The following is a 26,757-nucleotide window of genomic DNA, read 5'->3' on the forward strand; positions in this document are numbered from 1 at the left end:
AAAGGGGATGGAAAATGTTAACATTTGCCAGAAAGGATGAGGCAAAGTACATGATCCCACACTTAGGATAATGTTAAGCACTATGTGGCCAATTTCTGGCTTGTAAGGCACAAGTAGGATAGGAGATTAGAAATAGATAAACTAGAAAAAAAGTGTCCTGTGTTGCTTCTGTTTGTTAAGGGATCAGAAAGTGTAGTGATTTTTTGTCACCACTATGACATTTAAAATAAATAAATAAATAAAATGTAAAGAAACAAACAGAACTATCATTTGTGGCAGATGCCACTGAATTTTTACATGTCACTGCATCTCTTAACCATAATTATGATTTTAGTACTTACGTCTTCACAGTAACAGAATGAAAAATCTGAGTAGGCACTGCAATATGAAAGACATCCTTATGTATTTTAATTGTTTCATAATGAATTAGCCTGAGAATTTGATCTCAAACCTGTGCCTCGACTCCCATCCCAAAGCTGTGATGTCTCTAAGGCCATTCAGCCTGTTCCTAACACAAGCCTTTGGTATTTTCTTTTCTCCTGATACCGACACAAATCTTCCTCCTTCTTTGTAGTTTTCTCTGTTACACACCTCGCCTCACTAAGTCATTGAGCATATCTTGACCATCCTAGCTTTTCTAACTCTGGAATTACGAGGAAATGCATTAGTAGAAGCTGTGATGAAAATCCTGCTAAATATTAGGTTTTCTCTTAAGAAAAAAATTGTTTCTTTCTAATAAAACTTCATTTCCTTTCTAACATCCCTAACTCAAATTCCGAAAGACTCTTTTTGTTTATGTAGTTGGTGTTTTTCTCTAGGTTATCACCCAGCGTATTTATTTCTCTTTAGGTTGCCACTTTTCTGAGTGATTTAGCAGTTAATCGTAAGTCTTGTCATGACTACTGCAAGCAATTGGATTTTGTTTGATTCTTAATGAAGCTGTGCATTGTGATGTTTCATTTCCATTTTTGGCCTGTGGTGATAACTTATTAGCAAAGCACAAGGAGAGAAAAGGGGTTGGGGAGAAGAGAGAGAAATGAAACCACTCAGGTCATTCTGGCTTCTTACAATTTTTAAATATATTCTCAGCAGTTGTATCTCCCACATCCCCATAAAATTGCTGAAATCCAAATATTTCCTGGATGCAAAAAAAAAATACAAATTGATTCTGGCCTGTTAAGAATTCCAAGCCCCGTGGAGCTCCCAGTAGTGTTTTCATCTTTTTAAAAATGTTTCTACGTTATTTTTTTTCTTTAGAATCAAGCTTTATAGTTAATTGCTGATAACATCATTTTTTACTTAGTTTTATATAGAGCAATCAAATCTGCTTTCTTCTCTCTCTATCTAGCTTCCAAGAACTGTGGCTATTTTGAGGATTTTTTTTTTCCCTCTGAGTTTAGCTAGTTTCCTGGAGTGAACAACAAATGTATTAAATGTCCATCCAAAGAAAAAATGCAATCTGATTTTTTAAAAATGTTTCAAAAATGTGTTCTCTGAGTTTTGTAATTGTAACTCTGGAGAATGAGTTAACTTGTTTAAATCACCCAAGACATTTTCCTCAGGCGTGTATACATTTTAAGATGCTCAGGAAGATAGTCTGGACACAGAAGCAAGGGGTAGTGTGGCCTCTGCTTGACCCCAGATAGCTCTGTCCAAATTTGTATCTTTATAACACCTCCTCTACCTGAGCCTAAAACCTTGTTGTTTTTTAATGAAAACAAAAATTGAGTATTGATTCCAGAAGCTACATAAAATATATAGCCTTGGAATGAGGGTAGTAGCTATCATCTAGTATGGCTGATCCATAAGCTTGTTAGTTATTACCTTGGGAACCTGAGGGAATTTAAAAAAGGATAAGCAAATGCTAGAAACAAGTGGTGTGGGGTGGGGGGTGACAGTGGGCTTTGGCTGTGGTGGCAGTGGCCAAGGATGCCAATAAGTGAAGTGGCTAAAGCATTGGCAGTCCTAGATAGGGTCTGGGTAAAAGTGGCTGGCCTTTTAATTACTATTTTTTGTAGTCCTATTTTATTACTATGGCTAAAGACTATGATGACCATAATTAGTTTTGCAACATTCAGCATTGATATCTTTTGACATAAGAAACTACCATCACGATGAAGGCGAATACCATATTCATCCATTTAGCATTAATAATTGTTTTTTAATCTAAAATAAGTGTATTTATCTTTTATGAGCATTTTGTTTTGTGGTAATTGTAGATTCCACACTTGCAACTCATAATGAAGAGAGATCTCTTATATCTGCTAGTTGCACTCAATGGTAATATCTATTGTTAAAAATAATTTGGTTTAAAGTGACAAATAAAAGTTATATATATTTGTCATCTACAGCATGCTCTTTTGAAATATGTATATATTATGAACTGTCTAAATTAAGAAAGGTGGCTAAAACTTAAAGAATATGGAGAATCAGCTGGCCAAGATTCAATGCTACGCTGCATTTATATTCTCCTTTCCTATCTCTATACCCACTATTTCTACACTTCTTCCCTTGTATCACCCCAAAATGGCTAGTTAAAATAAAATTTAAAAACCACAAGCAAAACACATGCACACACACACATACACACACACACACACTGTTGATTCTATTGGAGAATTAAATAGGAAAAAAACATGATTTATCACCCATATAACTGTGAAAATATTCATTCAAAGAATTTCTAGCTCTTTAAAGTAAAAGGAACTGGTCCTCAGAGAGATGGGAATATTATAAAAGATATTGAATAAAACAAATACAAACATATCCACTGCCTCAAAGATCCTTTGTACTCTTCAAGGTGAATTAAGCAATCTTTTAAAAAAATTACTATTTTTCATTTTCTGCCATCCTATATTCTTTATACATTTAAGAACACGTTATGAGAGCTAGGCACAGTGGCTCACACCTGTAATCCCAGCAATTTGGGAGGCCGAGGTGAGTGAATCACCTGAGATCAGGAGTTTGAGACCAGCCTGGCCAACATGGTGATACCCTCCTCTACTAAAAATACACAAAATAGCCAGATGTGGAGGAGCGCCTATAATCCCAGCTACTTGGGAGGCTGAGGCAAGGGAATCACTTGAACCCTGGAGGTGGAGATTGCGGTGAGCTGCGATAGCACCATTGCACTCCGGCCTGGGAGACAGAGCAAGACTCCGTCTCAAAACTAGTTATAAACATGTTACTTATCACTGTTACTCTAGCAGTTGCTCCAGGTGATAGACATTGGGATTTAGAAGGGAGCCCCAAATGTAGACAAACTCGTCAATTTTGTGTTGGTCTTTTGGCCCCTGCTTCCTTTAACTTTTAAACCACTTACCACTTGTGCACAGCTCACTTGCACGCCTTTTTGGGTGCCAGTGTGTTCGTTCTTTCTCCTTGTTTTCCTCATCAGGAAACATTTATACAAACAAAAAAATTGAAATAAAGAATAACTTTCTTAGTGTTTCTATTCCCAAAATGTCTATGTTTTAAGAGTGTCCAAATCCATGAGTTAAATGAATCACTTAAATATTAGACATTTAAGAATCAATGAAATGATGGTAGATAGATTTCTCTGGAAACCACCCAATGTGGGTATGCATTGTAACATGTAAATGTTAGGCAGACCATTCTTGAGCTGGTTGGCAAAGTCAAATGAGATTGCTTGAAATTTGGCAATTTAAACTTTTATTATGTTTTAAGTAGTAGAATCTATTAACTGAGTATTTTTGCTTATCTTTCGTGATTGAATAATGCCAATTTCTAGATTTGTTCCCTTGGAAAGGAGTCCTAGAATGTCTTTGAGAAAAATATTTAGACCCCAAAAAGTTTTATAGAAGAATATGTTACAGTACTTTTACCTAGGAATGATAATCCCTTCAGCAATCCAAAGCAACTTTCCAGTTCTTAATCTGTTGCCTTGAAATCACTTTAAAAAGGGGTGGTCAATATAAATTCTCCCCTTGGTTTTACAGAATGTACTCCTAAAGGCTTTAGCACAAAATCCAACTTAGTTGGATTAAAACTAATTCCATGAAGGCATACACACCCACTGTTATTTTTTAATAAGATTTATTTTTAAGACGTTTTAGGTTCAAAGCAAAATTGAGCAGAAGGTACAGAGATTTCCCATCTACTTCCTGCCTGTACACATACGTAGCTTCTGCCACCACCAACATTCCCCACCAGAGTGGCACATTAGTTATAATTAAGGAAACTGCTTTGACATATTATTATCACCCAGAGGCCACCATTTACATTAGGACCCATTCTTGGTGTTGTATATTCTATGGATTTGGGGAAATAGGTAATGCCATGTATCAGCCACATATAGTATCATAAAAGTAGTTCCACAGCACTAAATGTCCTCTGTGTTCTGCCTATGTATCCCTAACACCCTAACTCTGGCGGCAACTGATCTTTTTACTGTCTCTATAGTTTTGCCTTTTCCAGAATTGTTTCTTAATATAAAGACATAAGAATTAAGTATTTTCAAATTAGAATCTTGAAGCTTTGAAACTATCTCATTGTAAAAGTTACTGATGCCTCAAGAAACTTAATCCATTGTTACTGTTCCTTGAAGAAGTTTCTAAATTTAGAATAAATTCTCTTTATGAGCAAATCTTCAAAACTTTATTATGAACAAATATCAAAGGAAAATATAGGTGAAAGACCGTATTATATAAAAATATACTTGATAGGTTTTCAACATCAATGTATCACACGTATTTTCAAGTACATTGTACAATTAGAGTTTTCCAACTTTTATTTATAAGTTCCTGATGTGCTGCTGCCTTTTTTCAGAGATGCCCTGCCCAGCAAGGTGGTAGTCTAGCCACAGCCTGCCAGGAGAGGCATTACTGAGCTGTTGTGGGCTCTGCCCAGCTACTGTGTGAACTTCCTGTGATCTGCCTCCACAATGGTGGTCTGCCTCAGTAATGGTGGACTGCCTCAGTAATGGTGGACTGCTTCACTAAAAGAGGATTGCCTTGGTAATGGCGGACTGCCTTGGTAATGGCAGACTGCCTCGGTCATGGCAGACTGCCTCGGTAGTGGTAGACTGCCTCAGTAATGGCAGACGCCTTTCCCCCACCAAGCTGGATTGTCCCAGGTACAGCTGCGCTTGCTGCAAAACTCTCAATCCAGAGCCTATCAGATTGCTGGTCTTTTTGGTTGGGTGGGACCTGCTGAGTCAGATCACCTGGCTACCTGTTTCAGCCACCCTTTTTTTCAGTTGAATGGTAGCTCTGTATCCCAGGCATTCCAGGTGCCTGTTGAAATAGCTGCCTGGATTTGTGTGAGTTTTTGTGTGGAGACCACAGTGCTGGCTAAAACAGCCATGCTGGAAACTTGTGGCACCTTTCAGCCTGGTAATCTCCTGGTCTGTTGGCAGTAAAAACTCATTTGGAAACACAGTGATCACTCATCCTCTGTGTTCTTCTCACTGTGAGCTGCACTCTAGAGTTGTTCCTATTCAGCCATCTTGGATTTCTCCCTGTAAGTAATTGTGATAGTGGATATTAAAACAACTTGTACAGCCTGTAATATAATAGGCAATAAAAGGACTGAATAGTATGTTTGACAGAAAATACTTTAAAGTTCCAAGTCACATATTAGTGAATGGTAGAACCAGGACTAGTTAGTGTATACCTAAATCCAAAGTCCATGCTCTCCTAAACCAGTAATTATAACCTGGAAATGGAAAGTAAAATAAAAACAGACGTCTGGGAAGCAGACAATACAATATGTTGATGAAAACATTCTCTCCTTACCAATCAGAGTTACTTTGATGGATTTTGTGTATGCCTTGGGTAATTGTAAACTATAATGTGTTACTTTGCAGTGATTTAACAAGACCTGGTACACCATTCTTTTGCTATCAGTCACAAACCCCTTCCCCTTCTCTGTTTAAAAACAGCAATTTAAAAGCAGAATTCTTCCCAGTACATGGCTGGCAGCCAGAACCTTCAGATCAGCATTGACTTCCCAGATAAAACTCAGTCGTCATCCCTGTTAGGTAGTGACAGGATTGATGGAACTCTCCACGTAACCAGAAAGGCTGGGTGCTAGGGAGATGAGTAAAGCAGGGAAGAAAAATAAAAGGATTAAATCACTTTCCTACCAGGGATCTACTAGACACAAAGAAGAGATTGTGGCAGAAACTGAGGTAAAGGGAGGTAACACAGCCAAAGGGAAGTAATCAGCCAATATCTGAATTAAGTGATGGCTTACTGAACGTAGCTAGAGCTAGAAGAGAAAGTGCTATGAGCTAAGACAGATACGGGTGCCAATGCTGGAAAGTTTTTTAGTTACTAGAAAGGAAAATAAGAATAAAAATAGAACAACAGACATTTGATCATAGCAACATAGTGATGGAAGAAAACTTGAAACTTTATTGCAACATACAGACAAAAATGAAAATTAACATAATCTGTTTCTAATGGACAGCTGAAGTCATAAGGTGTATCTCAAGGAAACAGTGATGAAGAGAGAACAACAAAAACCATAACAAAAGAACAGAGCAATGTGTTCCTGGGCTTATCCTGTGTCTGCATTGCATGGAGTTGCATTGATATGGGTTATCTTTTAAAGACACTTAAGTCTTTCATATGAGATTTATACAGATAGGAATTAAGAGTTTGGAGGTTTAAGTAGTGGAGAGTTCAAATAGAATCATGAGTCTGGGATTCTTAAAGGGAGGCACACACATTACAGGTGGCGTGAAGAAAAACATGCCCACTGTCATAGGGAGACATAGGAGTGTGGAATGCGTGGCATAAGCTGTATACATTTGAATGTCCTATCTTTATGTACTTCATGACCTTTGTTTATGCATTCTTAGGTGTAACTTTTTGTCACCCTTACCCAAAGTTGTAAAAATTATGCTCCATCTATTTGAAAATACAATATACTAAGTAATAGTTTTAAAAATTCAGAACACATAATAGTGGTTACGAATACTTTAGTACTAAATTATAAAACATGAAATGTAAGTAAAGTATTATTTATAAGAAAAAGCATAGCTTTAACATTTATATTAGAGAAAAAAAGTAATTTGAAAATTGTTAAGTATCCAAATCAACAAGTTACATTCAAGGAATATAGCAAAACATTATCTCATAATGCTGAAATGTGTAACTATCCCCTTGAGAGCCTATTAAAAATTGTGCTGTATGTGTTAATCCCACTAGAGAAAATGGAAATAAAAGTGAAACATTTTAAAAGAAAAGCATGCAGGAAAAAAGTCCTGGATAATTTTTATGCATTGGATGAGAGAAGAATTTATTGCATAATACAAAATAATTACAAACCAAAGAAGGAAAATATTGATCCATTTTGATATTCACAAAGCCAAGCAAGTAAACAAACAAAAAATCTGCAGGATATCAAAATACATCAGGAACAAAATGTAAATGTAAACCATGGCAGAGATTTACCACACTCGTAAAAACACAGAGTAGGTATCCAAAATATATAAAGAACTAATAAAAAGAAATAAGAAAAAGGCAAAATTTTCAATAGAAAAAAATAAAGGAAATTAATAAGTGTTTCACAGACATGAACATCCAAATGGCTAATAAACATCTGAACAGATGTTCATTTTAATAGCTGTTCATAAAATGCAAATGCAAACAATAAGGCATTATTTTACACCCATCAGATTGGTGAAAAGTAAAAAGTTGACAATAACAAATGTTGCTCAGACTATCTGGCAAAAAACGTTCTCATGACATGTTGGCAGTTGTTTGAGTTGTCACAATCATTTGAAGAACAATCTGGCAGGATATGGTAACGTAGAAGTAGAAATTAAGCAGTTACCGCATGAGTGGGTTCATTTTCTGAATGTGTACCTTTGAGGAACTCTCACTTAAATACATGATATAAAATGAAGAAAAATCTTTACTAAAATGTTATTTTTAATGGGAGTAAATTGTAAGCAACCTTAAACATCACTGGATAAAATAAAAGATAAATTGTGATATGTTCATATACTAAAATAATATTTAGCAGCCAATGAACTAAATTTTCATCTCAACATTGGTAAATTGCTAAACATAATATTTAACAAATACAGAAGAAAGTCCAAAACAAAATGGTAGACTCTTTCACAGTTTAAACATGGAAATAATAATACCTGTTTTAAGAATATATACATATACAGTAATACCCCAGTCAGATTTTCTCCGCATTTAGAGAAAATGGGGCTAATGGAAGCCACTTAAAAATTTGCAATCCCTTTGTAGTGTTTTATGTCATTAAAAATTACGAAGAGACTCTGGCAAAATAAAATTTGATTAATATAAATATGTATCTAACTAAGATATATTTTAATTCTTAGAGACTCTGACTAAAAGTTAGGAATCAGCCCCAATGGCCTCACCAGGCAATACTTTAGAAGAGATTAGAAAAATATATTTTAGAGGGGCAATAGACAAGCCTTCAGCATCTCTTTAGATCTTTTCCCTGAATGATGATAAATAAATACAGGGATGATTTCTAGGTGTTTTCTATGAGTAAGCGGAAAACTTTAAAGTAAAGGAGAATCAGAGCCATTTGCAGCAATGCAAGGAAAGGGCAGAGAGAAGAAGGTAATTATTAAAAGCTAACTGTGTTCCACTCTGGGCAATATGCAGTCTTCTCAGGTTATTGTTTTTTTTTTTTTTTTTTTTTTAATCTGGATAGCCCGGGAAAATTTCTTTTGCTCTGCTGAACATCTGATGGTAACAACAATAATGGTCACAATTGCTGGTTTCCAGAATGGTTAGTAGAAACAAAAATCCCTGATGTGCACATTCTTATAGATGTTGAGGCTTGCCAAATAATGTAGCCCAGACTATTTCTTTAAAGGATTGTTTTGTTCTGTTTATTTGTTTTAGGTAATGAGCTTTCTGGGTTTTAGTTTCCTCTATCATAATATAAGAGCACTGAATTAATGTCAGCTCCCTTTTATTTAAAGTCCACTTGCTCTACAATTCTAAATCTGTATTTGAATATTATCATTTTTCTGACATAGAATTGCAGAGGGACGGATTACTGTCATTCCTAAGTGATATTCCAAAGATGATGAGTTCCTTACTGGTTTAAGCCTGGTACTTCCTTAGTCAATAGAGCAATACTAAGCTATCCTTGGCATTGGGCATGTTATAGGTATCCCACTGACATCGATTAACTGGTCTTCCTAATAAGGCAGGATTCCCATGGCACCTGAGCCAGAAGTGGTTAAGGATGTCTGCTGCTGCTTAGTTTACTAACTGTATACAAAGTACGTATTCAAATAAAACACTCTCCTGGATGTCAGTGGCAACTAAGACATTTCTGATGCTTTGCTATTCTTTTGGCAATTGCTGGAGTATGATACAGTCAGGAGAGCTCTTCTTGGTGCATCAGTTACTAGAACTGGTTCTGTTTATGTAAGTTACTGTCTCAGTCTTTGGCCTGATCCTTGTTAAAGGAGGCCCTTTAAAGCCAGACATTGCTCTCCTCTGCTTCCTAATACATTGAATTGAATTGTACGCATGTGTTGAATTGTTTGGTAATAGAACAAAGTGCATCTAATGGCACTCTAGTCAAGTTACAGGTTTCAGAGTTCCCTAAAATGGGCCATATCAGACCTTAGTTAAAAAAATAATTTCAACTTTTATTTTAGACTCAGTGGGTATGTGTTCAGGTTTGTTACATGGGTATATTGTGTGATGCTGAGGTTTGGGGCACAGGTGATCCTGTCACCTAGGTAGTGAGCATAGTATCCAAAAGTTTTGCAGCCCATGACCCACTCTTTCCTTCTCCCCTCTAGTAGTCCTTAGTGTCTGTTGTTCCCGTCTTCACATCTACATGTACTCAGTGCTTAGCTTCCACTTATAAGTGAGAACATGTGGTATTTGGTTTTCTGTTCCTGTATTAATTCTCTTAGGATAATGGCCTCCAGCTGCATCCATGTTTCTGCAAAGAATATGATTTCTTTTTTTTCATGTGTGCATAGTATTCCGTGGTGCATATGTACCATATTTTTCTTTGTATAGTCCACTGTTGATGGACACCTAGATTGATTCTCTGTCTTTGCTCTCCATCAGATTTCAGTGAAGACTCTCCATAGATCCCTTTTCAAGTATAGACTATATAAATGATCCATGAGCCTAGTGTCTCAGATCACTAACAGAAATGCTTAGGGATGGAATTGGTAGCTTAGTTTTATGTATATGTGATATTGGTGCTTTGCTGCGGCTAAACAATGTTTCTACATGAAGTCGCACATAATGATTGCAATCTGGGAAGCAGCAATCTTGGTATATAAAAGTAGTACTAACGGAGTCCGAAAATGCTGTGTTAACAGTTCACTGATCAGTTAATGGGAACCACATCTATTAAGTGTTTTCATACTGTTGCCAGGACTATTTTATCACTGGAAATAAAGCTAAACTCATCAGTAGGTCAGGGAAAGAACCCTGCAAAAACAGAAAAACAAACACTTTGGAGTCAGCTGATCTTCAATCTGGTAATAATCTGGTCATTTACCATTATATTAGTCAAAATTCATTTTTCACTTTTTACTATATTCCAGGCTATGTTCTATGTGCTTAAAATGTGTTTTCATTGACAATTCACAACAACTCTATTAAGTAAGAACCTGCTGTTATTCCTATTGAATATTAAGCACTTCTGAATGGTCAGAGAATTTGACCAAGGTCACAAAGATGGTAAATTATAGTAAAAGGATAATAACCTAGAAAATCTGGGTTGAAAGCCAGAAACCTTAGTATGGTTTCTGTTACTTGACATTAAAAAGAAACATTTGTTTCTCTTATTCCAAAGCAAATATTGCTGGTAATATTAGCTAAAGAGATTTCTTGACAACAAAATTATTTTATGTATTTTATGATCTGTTTCTTTACATATAATGAAATTCTTTTAGAAAAATGCTGAAACTATGAAGCCCAGGTAAAAGCCTTTATTTTTTTTTGACAATCTTTACAGTCAAATGCAGTTTCACATCCCTTGGACTGTCAGGCAGTTTTTATGCCCTACCTGACTTGCACTGAATCTACAAGTTCACAAATTAATTATTTAAAAATCAACGGATAAAATACTATACAATGTTTTAAAATATTCTTAAACCAGAAATTTTTCTGTGGTTAGGAGATTTCATGTCACTGCTTCTCTGCAAAGACCATGGTCAAATAATCTACACATCTTTTATTTTCCCTTTTCAGTCATTTTTGGAAGAACACATGCAAACTCATATACCGAAAATATTTTCTATTTTCATGTGAATCTTAGAGGATAAATGTTGCATGATGTCCTTGTTTTATACATAGGTTCTGGTACAACAATTGTTATAAAGTTTATAATAGGACTACCTTTCCTCATGGAAATAATTTCATAAATGGTAGTAATGTTGATAAGCCTGGCTTATAAGACTCCTCAACTTCTAATATCTTCTGAGGTTTCTTAATAATAGTATATGCTATTCACAAGATTGCCTTCTGCAGTATCCCATGGAAAATGAATTTTTTGCATGCAGAAGACATATCTTTCTTTTTTTTTTTTTTTTTTTTTTTTTTTTTTTTTTTGAGACGGAGTTTCGTTACCCAGGCTGGAGTGCAATGGCGTGATCTCGGCTCACCGCAGCCTCCACCTCCTGGGTTCAGGCAATTCTCCTGCCTCAGCCTCCTGAGTAGCTGGGATTACAGGCACACGCCACCATGCCCAGCTAATGTTTTGTATTTTTAGTAGAGACGGGGTTTCACCATGTTGACCAGGATGGTCTCGATCTCTTGACTTCGTGATCCACCTGCCTCGGCCTCCTAAAGTGCTGGGATTACAGGCTTGAGCCACCTCGCCCGGCCCCATATCTTTCTTTATTGGTGATGTCAGAAGTAGAGTTTCAAAGTTAAGCACTCAAGTTTCTTCCAGCTACCGAAAAGGAGTCCACAGGCATAGCTCTTTTAGGTTTGAATGGTTCTCAGAATCCCCCAGATTTTCATTTTATAACCCACATTTTTTTTCTCAGAATTTCTGTAAATATTATTCCCTTTTCCTATTTTTACTCTAAGAAGTTTCAAGAGATCTGAAAACCTCTGAGGGTCCATACATGTTCCTAAGAAAAGGATCACCAGCTTTAAACTGACCATTTTTAAAAAACAGGGTAGATTCAGGACCTTATCATCTGACGATTTCATGACCAATATGTTTTGATAAATAATTAATAATATTTGTAGTCACCATAACTGAAGATAAGGAGGCAAGTAGACTATTTGATGTAAGTAATTCCATTTAACACTATGTCTATACAAATAGTATTGTCAGTAAGCAGCAGGTATCCACAAACACTCTAGACTATTTTCCCAAATTATGTTATATGGAAAACTTGGGTTTCTTAAGATATTTTACATATTCCACATTCTCTCTGACACGTACACACAACACACACACACACACACACACACACACACACACACACATACAGAGACATATTCTTCTGTAATAAAATCGACTGAGGGGGAATTTTCTACTATATTATCTGTTCAGAGATCCACAACTAACGCTCTGAAAAGCTTTATGTAGTAGAAACCAATTTAACTATTTAATTTATCATTCCCCAAAAGTATTTAGTCTATAGAGCACTTTTTAAAAATAACATGAAAAATTCTCTTTTCAGCTACAATTGCATATGAGGATGTGATACATATATATTTTTGCCATATATATTTTATTTTAAAGTTATTAACATATTTCAAATATTGTTTGCTTTATTTTTGTCATGGTGGTAAAATTTGAACCAAGAAACACAAATATAGATCTCTATAGTTATGGAATTTGAAAGATATATGTGAATATATGATCAGTAGGAAGAAAGTGGCATTTTCTTTTATCTATATTTAATTGCTGATCAGACAGCAGTGGGCACTTTTCAAAATTCTGCTCTATGCCACAGCTGTGAAATTTTTTGTTATAATTAAATCATCCCTAAAAAACATCCTCAGAAAGATCATATTATACCCACTTGAATATTTTCTGTATATCAAATCCATTGTGATGAATGGTGCACTCATATATGCACCATTCATACAACCATAGTTGTACAGGATAGCAAAATTCAACCATCAGCACACAAATTATGTAGTAGAGCAAACGGGGCTGAAGAAATGAAACTTTTATCATCTTTACATTATTTCTAGAAGTTGGATGTTGGTTATTTTTCCTGCAGCATATTTTTACTGCTACCTTTTTTACATCTATCTATTCTCAGAAGGATTTTAGGAAAGCCAAGCAGTATCCTAAAACCTTGTTGCCTATTTCTCTCCTGGCTTGCAGACTCTGTGGGGAAAAATCTTCCCTTCACACCTCCCTACAATCTGTTCCATTTGAATGGATAATCATTCAGCAGTAGCCAGCAGCTGCTGCTTAATGCCTAAGCCTAATGCAGATTCTGGAGACTCACAAAGCCATTAAAAATCAATCTTGGTGGGGCATGTGAGAGCTGCTCAGGAAGCTAGGGTGTGTACTGAGATAGCACTGCCTCTCCTTATTCATGGTGATAACCTGGAAGCACTGCCTGTGTTTTAGTATTCAGAGGAAGCTGCTTTATCTTGGCATTGGGCATCAGTTCATGAAGGATCGAAGCAGGTCACAATTTTGCTTCTATTTCCTCCTTGTGGGTCAAAGAGTATCTAGCACAATAATATTCAGTTGACTTATCTTTTAGATAGATTCATTATTTTTCTCAAAGTCATTAATGGAGTATAAAACCTGATTATAAGCAGAATAGTCCTGATTGAAAGAAGGCTTGGACATTGGAACCAACCTGTTCACCTTTCCTTATTTACCCATGCCTAAGGTATTTCTGTGGAATTCCAAAAATCTGAGAAAGAAAAGGGTTTAGAAAGTAGACATCTAGAAAGTTTCACTGACTGAAAACAAAATTCTATTATATTCTTTTATAAATAAAATTTCATTCTTGCAGAATATGGCAGGATAGACATTTATATGAAAGATATTAACCAAATTGTTTTGATATAATCATCTTTATGATTCTTCTTTTACAAGAGTCGGTTGAAATTGCCAAGTAACTAAAACCTAGAAATCACCTGAGTATGTTTAAAAGTTTTTCACTCAGTTCTTCCAGTGAAACTAAACTTTGCAATATTGCTGGTGCACATTAGCTAATTTCAAGACTTTGTTTAGTTTTAATGTTATATATATTCCTTTTTATTGAAATGTCTTCAACGTCTTCACTTGGTAAACAATGACTTTTCCTTAAGACCCAACTTAAGTTTCATCTGGATAAAGTGCATAAAAAGACTCTGTTATCCACTAGGCATTTTAAGGCTTAGTCATCGTGCTCATTAGTATTCTTATTATTACTGTCTTCTTAAAAATGATGATAATGGGATGAGGTTATTAATAAACAGAAATTTATTGATATTACATATTCTATTTTGGAATTCATATTTTGATATCTTAAACACATGCTAATATCTTTGTTGAATTTTGTTATTTAAGTGAGGATGTTTAACCCAGTTCACCACATAGTTGATACATGACAAAGGTGGAAGGCATTTGAGTTTTTAGACCCTGCAAAAAGATGCTCTGCCATCATCGACTATACATCTAAGTCTTCTTTATAAATATTGATCACTTGTGAATTTCTTCTTTTACTATGACTAAGTGACCTTGCATTTTGAGAGTAATCTTCATAATAGGTTGTGATTCATGTGTAGTAATAAATATTGATTTCTAAAATGAACAGGTAGCTTGTTTTCATAATAGAAAAGAAGGAATATAACTGGCTAAATAAAAACATACTTGTGTATATCTGTTTTCTGAGTGAAAACATACATATGCGTGAAACTAGTCTGCAGATGTTCATATCCTCAGTACAGTTCCCTGCTCCCTTGGTATCGAGTTTAGCCATATGACTTGCATTGGCCAAAAGAATGTATAAGAACTGACAGACTTCCAAACAAAGACAAGCTAAAGGCATTGCAAGCTTCTGCAAATTCTTTCTTTCATCACAAGGAGAACACATTCCAAACAGTCACATTTTAGATTTTCATAATGAGATGATGTTTGGAGAAGCTGAGAGCTAACATGCTAGAGCAGAGCCTCAGCACACAACTATACAAATAAGCCTTCCAAAAGAGGCATAAATAGTTGTTGCTTTAAACCCATTTAAATTTGGGGATATTCGTTACAATACATTGTCGCAATAAAAGCTAAACAATGAGTGAGAATAACAAAACAAAACAGCTGAGATTTAGATATCCAAAGACTGCATTGCTACGAATGCTAGAATTGTTAGACACAGAACATACACTGGCTATACATATAAAGTATAAGTAAATAAGGATACAGTCATTGAAATATGAAAAAAAGAGGCCATAAGGTATGAATAGAGAAAATTGACAAAAATTAAAAGCTAGAAAAAAGAATAATATAGTTATAAAAGAAGCTGTGGAAGTGACAGTGGATTAGACACAGCTGAGTGTAGAATTAGTGAATGGAGAGTTTTATCTGAAAATTTTACAAGAAAAGAAAAATGAGTTTGAATCTAAATAAGAGAAATTAAGAGATGAACAGGCTTGGATGAGATGCTTGACATATATCTGATCAGGCCTGGGATGAGAAAGTTGATTACTGAAAGAATATATGTAAAGAGATAATGGCTACCAGTTTTCTGAGCTGGTGAAAAGGATGGATTCACAGATAAGGAAGCATGATATATCCCAAGCAATGTAAATAAAATTTTTAGAAATCCCTAGACATAAAGTAAACCAACATAGCAATCAGGAAAAAAAAAAAAATCTTAAGAACAAGCCAACCACCCATAAAGGAATAAGTAGAATGAAACCAGAATTCTTACAGATAATAGAAGCCAGAAGATTTTGGCATAATATCTGCAAAGACTTAAAAAAAAATAATTGTTGACTGAAAATTGGGATCTACTCTATTTTCCAAAATTGTAAAGACAGTAACAGTTACATATAACTACACAGTTTACATAAGGAAATATAAATTAATGGGGCCTTACTCATTTGTGTATATCAGAAGTGGAAAAATGACCCAAGAACCATCTAAGCTGTGAGAAAATGAATACAGACACAGAAAGGCAAATAAGCATTTTAACACAAATATATCAAAAAGTTATGCTGATTTGTGGGGTTAATTTGTGCTTTGAAGACGAGTAAATATATTGCATATTGCATATTTATATTTTAGAATAAGGAAAATAGCAAAGTTAATATCATTAGAAATAATGTATACATTCTTAGTAAAGAATAAGAAATAATAGTAAAAATATAAAATAAACTTTTAAAATAAAGCATTTTTTAAAAGGCTAGAAGGAGGACACCCTGAGTTAAACTAGTATAGTATAAAATTTAGAAAAATATGTGTAATAATAATAATCATAATTTGACTAAACTTCCAGTCAAAAAAAGGAGACAGGTTGGATGTTTTAAAAAATCTAGCAGTTTGTTGACTTCAAGGCCTAAAATTAAAATAGCAAGGATTTACTGAAAGTAAAAATATAAAAAAGATAAATTGCACTAATATTTACCATGAAAACAAACTTGGTTAACTATGTCAATATTAGACAAAATTTAACTTATAAGACGATACTAGCTAGAGTAGGTCATTAGATAATAAAAAAGTTTAATTCATTGAGGAAAAAAGTCACTCTAATGTATATAACTAGTAAAGTTAGATTTGTATGCTTAGCTGAATTGCTAACATATACTAAGAGCTCAAAAAAACTTCAACTACTATTATCACCATTTAAATGAAAAATAATCTAAGAATAGAGGATTCACAATATAGACAATTATGGTCTATATAGATCATTGAGACAGTAGAAAACACAGAATTAGGCCTTATTACAAAGAAGGTTATTTGGTATTTGATGAATGCAATACAACAGAGCAGTGGAAAAAAGTAGGGGGAATATACATAAATACAATAAAAGACAACAGTGTTTTTGTTGTTGTTGTTTGAGATGGAGTCTCACTTGTTACCCAGGCTGGAGTCCAGTGGTGTGATCTCTGCTCACTATAATCTCTGCATCCTGGGTTCAGGCTATTCTCCTGCCTCGGCCTCCAGAGTAGCTGGGACTACAGGCACTCACCACCATGCCCCGCTAATTTTTGTATTTTTAGTAGAGATGGGGTTTCACCATGTTGGCCATGCTGGCCTTGAGCTCCTGACCTCAGGTGATCCACCCACCTTGGCCTCCCAAAATGCCTCCAAAAGGAGTACCGTGCCTGGCTAAAAACAGGTATTTTTGTTTGTTTTAACTAAAAAGCCAGCAAAATGTAAACATAAAACTAAAATATATGTCTCTCATGAATACATATTAAAATAATACTTTTATCCATATACAAGATGGATAGAAAATTGGTGTAAATTTCTAGACAGCAATTTACCAGTATGAATCAGTCGTCTAGTCATTCAATAACACATACAGTGGAAATAACATTCATGTGACTAAAAAGGGAAAATAATTGCTTTTAATAGCACCTTAGCAAAAAACGTTGTCTGAAATAGGGCAGTGATTCAGTAAATTTCTCTTTAACAGCAATTATTATAAAACTAGTAAAATATATTTTCTAAGAATATATTAGAAAAAGAAATCACTCATAATGACCAAAAATCCAGAATATAAAGTTGTCTATAATTTTATAAAACCCTAGACAGATATAGCCATGGATATAATATAGACAGACTGAACAACTGGCTCCGAATGCTGAGTGAGATCATAAACATCTGAGTGAATAACTTCATATCTAGCTTTCTTTTATTTACTTATTTATTTATTTATTTATTTAGAGACAGAGTCTCATTCTGTTGCCCAGGCTGGAGTGCAGTGGCGTGATCTTGGCTCACTGAAACCTCCGCCTCTCAGTTTCAAGCAGTTCTCCTGCCTCAGCCTCCTGAGTAGCTGGGATTACAGGCATCTGCAATATGTCTGGCTAATTTTTGTATTTTTTAGTAGAGATGGGGTTTTACTATGTTGGTCAGGCTGGTTTTGAATCAGGTGATCCTCCCACCTTGGCTCCCCTAACTGCTGGGATTACAGGCATGAGCCACCACACCCAGCCTTCTTTTTTTCTTTACATTTTAAATTATCTCCATTTATTTATATAAGAAAAAAGCATTAAATTTAAAAACGTTGTGTGTTTTTCACAGTATTTTATGTATATTTTTCTAACAAAAGAGTAACCTTAACTATATTACTGAGTAAAGCTTTAATTACTTTTACTAAATACTTTTCCTCAAATTACAATTTTATTTTTACCTATATGTATTTGCACATTATAATATTGAACTCTGCTTGTCTTTGATCTTTTTTATTCAGTAACTGCTTGATATTCAAAATTTATACTTTTGCAAAACATAGATTTTTATACATTGATAGGAAAGAAAATGCACTTGAAATCAGAATACTTAAACTGCACTGTCTTACTTTATAGTTAGCCTAATCATGAATACTTTCTATGCTAAGTCATTCTTGAAGGAAAAACATCTTGCAGCTCATTTTTTTTCAATAAATAAGCAATTATTTCTTAAAAATTTCAAGATGATTAAAGATTGCTCAACGTTTCCCAGATCATCAGAACATCATCTGAAAATCATTGCAGCCATCTGTTCTCAATCACAAGAGATATGAGAGAACAGTTAGTAAAGATACATTGAACACCCCAGGCTGTAACAAGAAATACATCTACATCATTAGAAGAAACTACATTGACCTGAAAACCATTCTGTTTTTATCATTGCCATATCCCACATACTCCATATATCGGTAAATTTTGGCTAGGTTGGGCTATGCTAACATACAACCCCCAAACATCAGCACTTTACGGTAACAAAGATTATTTCTGCTTCTTGTAATATCTCTAAAATGAATCTCTTCAGCCAGATATTTCCTCCAGGACCCAACATAGTGAAGTAGTTTCTGTTCTGGACACTGCAGGTATAATGGTAAAGGGAAAAGAATGAGTTAGTGAACTAAGAAGTGACTCTCACAGTTTCTGCTAAAAAAATCTGCATTTAATATTTTTACCCACCTTTTATTTGCCGCCTCAAGACAAATGGTCTTTCTGAGTTCAACAGCAGTAGCAGTGGGGAAAAAATATTTCCTGTAATAGTCCATTCTCACATTTCTATAAGGACATACTTGAGGTTGGGCAATTCATAAAGGAAAGAGGTTTAACTGACTCGTAGTTCCACATTGCTGGCGAGGCCTCATTAATCTTACACTCATGGCAGAAGGGGAAGCAAACATGTTCTTCTTCACAAGATGGCAGGAGAGGGAAGAATGAGTGCCCAGTGAAGAGGGACCCCCTTATAAAACCATCAGATCTCATGAGACTTAACTCACTATCAAGAGTTCAGGATGGGGAAACTGCCCCATTATTCAATTATCTCCACCTGGTCCCTCCCACAACATGTGAAGATTATGGGAACTGCAATTCAAGATGAGATTTGCATGGGGACAGAGCCAAACCATGTTAGATCTAATCCTTCCCCAGAGGGTACAACGCAAGTCATATGGCTAGGCATGATTTTGCTGAAGTATGAAACTACCTTCATCTAGAAGGAAGCAGCCAGTATTTTGAATAATATTGCAATCTACCAGCCATCTGAAAATATAAATCTTTTCTAATATTGTTCATTCAAGATCCAAAGGATATTTATGTAAAATCTGCTGTTTCTGAACATGTGCCCAACACTAGAGATTAAGACTCAAATAAGACAGAAAATTCTCTTCTCTGATAAAACTCACAGTCAACAAACACCTATGAATATAACATACTGTCAGGTTGTGTTCAGAGTTATGGCATAAAGCACTGGTTTGAAAATGTTTTCTTAAAGCGACCAATAGCAAGTATTTTAGGCTTTGTGAGTCAGATGATCTCTGTCAAAATTATTTCACTCTGATGTAGAACCAAAGCAGCCACACACAAATTTGAAAGTTGCATTCTAATGAAACTACATTTACTAAAACAAGCAGCTGAACCAGGGGTCATAGTTTGCCTTTCCCTGGACTGGAGAGTAAATGAGGATGTGGGCTTCTTGAGATAGAATCGTCAGGAGAGACCTCTCAGAGGTTGTGAGTGTGCTGAGCGCTGAATGCTAAGTGACCAGGCATGTGAACATATGGGACTGGGGTTAGGAGCCAAGGGTGCAACCTGCGTAAGAGCCCTCTGATGGGAAAGAACTTGGTGTTGAAGAGCAGAGAAAAGACCACTGTTGCTAGAGCACATTATGCTAGAGTTTGCAGTTACGAGCGAAGAGAAGTATAGATTATATAAAGTTTTATCGGCCATGGAAAGAGTTTAGATTTTATTCTAGGTGGGATTGAAAGTCACTGAACCCTCTGAGGTAGAGGGGTGGCATAATTGTATTGACTCTGAAAAACATGACCATTCAAGCTGCTGTTTGGAGAAGAGATGGGGTGGGCAAGAGCAGAAACAGGGTAGTCACTGCAGTTATCCCGGAAAATATTAGTGGTTTGGACTAGAAGTAAAGATGAAAAGAATTGAGCATGTTCAATGTATTTTCAAGGTGAAATTGATTGAACTAATTGAGGGCATGGGAAGGAAAGCAGAGATGCAGAACTTCACATTTTGGGGTTTGAGCACATGAGTTGAGGATGACCTCTTTCAGCGTTACATACATATACCAAATCATTTTGTAACTTGAGCCAATTATCTGAAGAATTTAACCAAAAAGAGCACTTCCTGGTAAAACATAATTATAATATATCCTGTAATTGCTTCAATACTCCATTTGCTTTTTACATTTTTAAATTACAGATTAAATTTATCCAGCCAATGGTAAAATGCACTTAATTAAGAGACCTGGCAAATTAAGAGACCTGACAAATGGATCAGTTTTAGCTGAGTGAGACTTTTCTAGTTAGGAAGCTTAGCTTTCTGATTTTAAGATCAAATAGGTTGTCAAGACAATAAAACTATTTTTTAAGATACATATCCATCAATATATAGAGAGATGCAACCCAAAATTCAAGAAGTTAGTCTTTTTGTTATTTTTTTCTAAAAAGTAGACATGTATATATTTATTAAACAGTTTTTTTATTGAATACATTGTATATACTGAGAATACAGTCATACAACAAAATCCAAGCCCATATATTGACTTTATATTGGGAGCGTTAGATGATTTTTAAGTAAATGAATAAAGTAATATGTATAAATTATGATTAATATTTACTGAGTACTTAATGTCTTCAGAAATAATTCTTATTTCTGAAGTTTATTCTTTCATATCTACGTCCCCTTTCAAATTCATTACAGATTTTCTAAATGTATTTGCTTTTTATTTCATTTTTTATAATGTATATACTGTGTAAGATTATAGTAAATATAGTAAGGATAAAATCGGTGAAATATTTTAACATGATCACATTTCCTCAAATTGAGAAAAATCTTTGGCGCTGGTTGACAATACTATATTCATTGAAAAACCTCATGACCAAAGACTAGAAGAATTCACAGAATACAAAGTATATATGATTAAGTTAATTCATTATATTGTCATTGTTAGTGAATTTGTTTTTCAATTTTAGTAACATTTTTGTGTGGATAATAGGTAATGGAACAATTTTTTCATTGAAATGACCACTTTATCAGTTTAATAATTTCTCTCCAAAGTAATTTTCTGTCATAATTACTGAACAATGGGGTGACAAGCAAGCACATACTCAAATTATTTTCATTATAACTATCATATGATAGTGATAAAAAATAGAAGAGAACCATATGGAAGTTGAGTTTCAGGGCTAAATGTATAGTGGTTAATAGAAGGCCTTTCAGAGAGGAGATTTTTTTTCCTATTATAGGTAAAAAGAGTCAAATAGAGAATATTGAGGAGGTTGAAATTTGAACTGGTACAAATGAGATTGAGCAGAATAAAAATGGAAACTTCAGGCCATTTCTTGATTTGACATGCAGTCAGTCAGTAAATATGAAATTCAGATGAGTAACATCTATCAACTTTTCTTTATTTCTTCATTTATTTCTTATTGATTCTTTCTCAACCTTTCTATCAACACACATTTACTGCATCTTTTATATTTCATTTACTGTTTTTTGGATGGTATTGCATCTGAAAAATAAAGTGTAGCCTTTCCTTTTATCTAAAACAAAATCAGTGTTCTTTGGGTAAGTATGCCACCTACCACTTCAACCTGTTGGCAAGAAAAAAATTTCTTTCCAACGGCTTGTACTACCTACCAGTTAATTGTAACAACCCTAGAAAGAAGTGAGATAAAAATTGACATAATGGAAGAATGTTGTTATGTTAAAATAAGCATTAACACTGTCGATCATCTAAAAACATTCTCGTGGGAGGAAACTGAGCTGAATAAAAGTATCCAAGTAACGTGAGCATTTTAGAAATCAGAATATTTTTAATTATTATTTTTACATTACATTTTAAATTTTTCTTTCTTTGAAGTTTGAAAAATAAATGCAGTTTTCCCTATGCAACATACTGCAATTTTTCTTTTAAGAATTTTATTATTATTGCTTTAATCAGAAATCGTTTTGGCGAAATACATCCCCAACACACTCACCCTGTTAGTACTGCTATTTGGTGCTAAATCAAATTAGTCTTTGATTCTCATTTTACTTTGACTGCAGTTAAAGTGTCTCTATAAAGCCAGTATTGGTTTTTACTCTAATTTCCCAGCATCCTTGATTCGTTCTTCCCCCTCCACAAATTCTTTTCATACTTTTCGCACTCTCTATACAAAGTACACCTTCTCATCACTTTTTGGTATTCATATATTCACTCATTAAACAATTCTCTGAAATCTTCAATTTTTTCTTAAGGTATGACTGAAGAAAGTATTGAACCCTGAGTTGTCTAATGAATAAATAGATGACAGTACTAACAGATATTCTCATTTGTAATTTTTACTTAATATCAGCTCCTTATTTCTTTATATACTCATTAATAAACTGTCAGTCAGAAACAGTCTAAGACAGAAAGGTTTCAGGATTTTTTCTTCATTTTGGAAGGTGTAATTTTTTATTTTCTTTCATCAGATTCTACTTAACAAGTAGTCTAATTCTTCTCCATAAAGAAATGTTTATTTTTGAGGTTTTTGTTGTTTGTGCTGTTTTCTTTTACTGTGGAATAAAATCTCAGGAATTAACGGGGGAATGTGCCAAACTGGCTAAGTAATGGTTTTTGTTTTTTGAATTGGAGTCTTGCTCTGTCACCCAGTGAGCCACACTTTTGGCTCACTGCAACCTCCACCTCCCAGGTTCAAGCGATTCTCCTGCCTCAGCCTCCCGAGTAGCTGGGATCACAGGCACACACCACCACGCCAAGCTACTATTTTTGTATTTTTAGTAGTGATGGAGTTTCACCATTTGGCCAGGTTGGTTTTGAACTCCTGACCTCAAGTGATCCACTCGCCTCAGCCTCCCAAAGTGCTGGGATTACCGTCATGAGCCACTGCACCCAGCCTGGTTAAGTAATTCTGATAAAGTAGGGAATGAACTGTTACCGAATATCTATTATCAGTTTGATTCTTTGCATAAGTGAAGATACCTTCACTTAATCCTCAGAAAGTTTTTACTAAGCAATTATTCTCTGCCTTTTTTTAAATGAAGAACCTGATAAGAGATTTTAAAAAACCAAATATGAACTTTGGAAATAACCTTAACCTTCTCTAAGCTATTGGAACACAGTAATTGTGTATGCTAACCATTTATGTGAAGAAAGATTATATGTTTTTTGACCTTGAACCTCTCATGTGGTTTAAAAATAAGTTCTATTTATCAAAGGTGTTAAGTAAACAAAAAATTAATTTCTACCCTTCATGTTCCTAAGTTCAGGTCTATAATATAATTCCATAGAACTATCATCTTGATAATGACATCATCCATTCATTGAATCAACAATTATTTCTGGAGCAGGTACTATGTGAATCTACTCAAGATAATGAAGTGAACAAGGCAGACCTTGTCCCTGTACACAATAAGCTCCATTCTATTGGGGATGGTATGTTAAATAACACACAAGTGATTTGTCTGTAGATATGAAGTAATGTAGAGTGCTATTAGAACATATACCTGTGGGATCTGAACTAACGGTGACACACAAAGAAGGCTGAGGATCCCGGTCAGAATATTTGCACGTGGACAAGTAGACTGAGTTCAGATCCTCCAGGGCCTTCTGTAATTTTGAAGACATAATGATAACTTGAACTAAGGTGATATCATTAGAGATGAATGTAGGTGAATAGGCTTGATAGATACTTAAAAAGTAAAATTACTTGAACTTGCAATTGATGGAAAATGGAGGGAGAAGTAGAGATTGGGGGATGTTAAAAAATGCTTCTAGGTTAGGTTGTGTTACCACAGTAATGATGTTTCTCTCAGTAACTGGAATCAGTGGCTTCAGGTGTTTATGGGAAGTGCTAAGCCATACCTTGGCAACATCAGTTCTGTTGTGTTGCCATCATTGCTTCGGGCAGAGTGATGGCAATAACTAAAACCAATAGTGATAGCATCTCACTGTTTAAAAAAGCCATTTGTTTTTGTAGGTAAAAAGAATAATTCCAAGTTTCACTTAGAGTCTAAGAAACCTTTGCATTTCCATCAATGTCCTTTCACATTTCCATACTACGTTGTTTGGAATACTTACTATTAAGCTACCTTTTTGATTTAGTGCAATCGTCGATGCGTTTTTCTCTCCTCTTACACAGTCACACAAGTGACCACAGTATTATCTCTTCTGAAACTTGTGGGCACCTGCTCTTAGGCCACCTAACTGCTAGTTACCAAACAGTATTAGGATAACTAGCTAGAAGTAAACATGTTTATATTATATCACCCAGAAGATAAATGTTGCTCAAGGTAATGCCAAGAGAATCATTAAAATATTTGAAAATTATATATATCTTGGATTCTGTCTTTCTGAGGACAAAAATTGGCTAATATTTTATAACATTTCATTATAAATGTTATATTTTCTATAACATAATGTTCATTATAATCTTATTTATAATGTTCATTATTTATGATGTTCATTATAAATCTTATATTTTATAACATTTTGTTTTTCTCCTCAGGACCTTCACATATTTCTAAAGAAAAATATGATATAATAGGATTTCATAATTTTAGTAATCAAAGGTATCTTTTGGAGAAGACTACAATACCACCACCAAGAACATTTTTATGAAATAATGAAAACCCTTATATTAAGAAGTCTGTACACTTTATTTGATTAATTTGAATATTTTAACCAATCTATCCATCCATTTACCTATCTACATTATCTATTCAAAATTAGTATGTTTATATGCTTAATGGAACATCTAATTTTGCTCTTTTCTCTGTTGGAAAAATAAATCTGTAATCTACAGAATGTTTTCTCAGTGATTTACGAAGACATAATCAATTGTGGATTTTTTATTGATACCTCAGCTCTTGTGTTCTTTTTAAAGGACTTTCAAATGTCAGCTCAAGCATTACAAGTTAAGAAGAAATTGCCTTATATTTTCTGCTAGAAATATCTAGCACATTATGGTTATGAAAGTAATATTTTCATAAATAATTTTATTTATACTATGCTAAGATCATTAGGTTATTAAAAAGCAGTTTTAAAAATAAATTTATTTTTAATCATAAATTTAACATTAAACATCTAAACAGATTTAGTCTTCTTTTTTGTTCTTTCTTTCCAGTGCCTCTTTCAGTATCAAAATTTTCTATGCTAATATTTCAAATGCTAATACCACAAGAAAATAAGTATGGTAAACTTTTGTAAAATAGAAGAATCCATATATATTATGCAAGATCTTAATACAAATGATCAATGAAAAAGAGCTGGTCTAGTTGACAAGCAGGGAGGGCACTCAGAATATTGTCACTTCAGCTTTTCGGTCTCCATCCTCTGGCCCTGGGATATGTCAGAAGTTACTAGGGTTTCTTTTCGAGCATGCTGGAAACCATTGATAGTAAAGAGAAATATCAAAACCATTTACATCAGAGGTAAAAAGGCTGAAGTTCTTGACCAAACTTGACTACTGATTTGCCATGTAGCTTCTTTCAGCTTCGGTTGGTCTCAGGTGTTGGACTGCAGCATTATCTTTTAATTTATGGAGCAAATAATGATTTATAAATCTTCACTTAAAAGTATGTATGCCTATACATTACATGTAAGTCAACTGAGAGTTAGAGCTACCTAATTACTTGATTACAATTAGAACTTTTGTTTCAAAAAGGTTGAAAAGATTATAGCATCATTTTAACCCAGTACAGGTCAACTGAAACTTTATTACATATTCTCAGTAATAATAATTATTATTTCTATTATTAAAACTAAATCCAGTTATCTAGGTGTATTATTTTCTTTAATTTTTACCACAGGATTGAAGTCATATTTCTTATTTCCATTATATAAATGAGGCAATTAAAGCTCAGAGAGGTTAAAAAATTTGTCCATAATTAGTTTTAGTCATGTTTAGGATTTGAACCTAGGCTTGCTTGTCTCAACGTTAATTATTCTCAGCCAATTATTTTGCTCTCAGAAATAGTCAAGAATGATACATTTTCTTAAGAAAATATTAAACACAAGATGTTACAAAAAAAAAAGAAAGAAAACTTATGCAAAAGGCATTTGTACTTAGGAGACTTGAGTTCTGGTCCTATTTTACCATTGATTTTTTTTTTTTTTTTTTGGTATCCTTTTAGATGTCACTTACCTTCCCTGAATTTCTTCATTTATAGAATA

The sequence above is a fragment of the Sapajus apella genome, unplaced genomic scaffold (genome assembly GCF_009761245.1).
Source record: "Sapajus apella isolate SASKATOON/1434 unplaced genomic scaffold, GSC_monkey_1.0 scaffold7, whole genome shotgun sequence".
In the NCBI taxonomy this organism is placed as follows: Eukaryota; Metazoa; Chordata; class Mammalia; order Primates; family Cebidae; genus Sapajus; species Sapajus apella.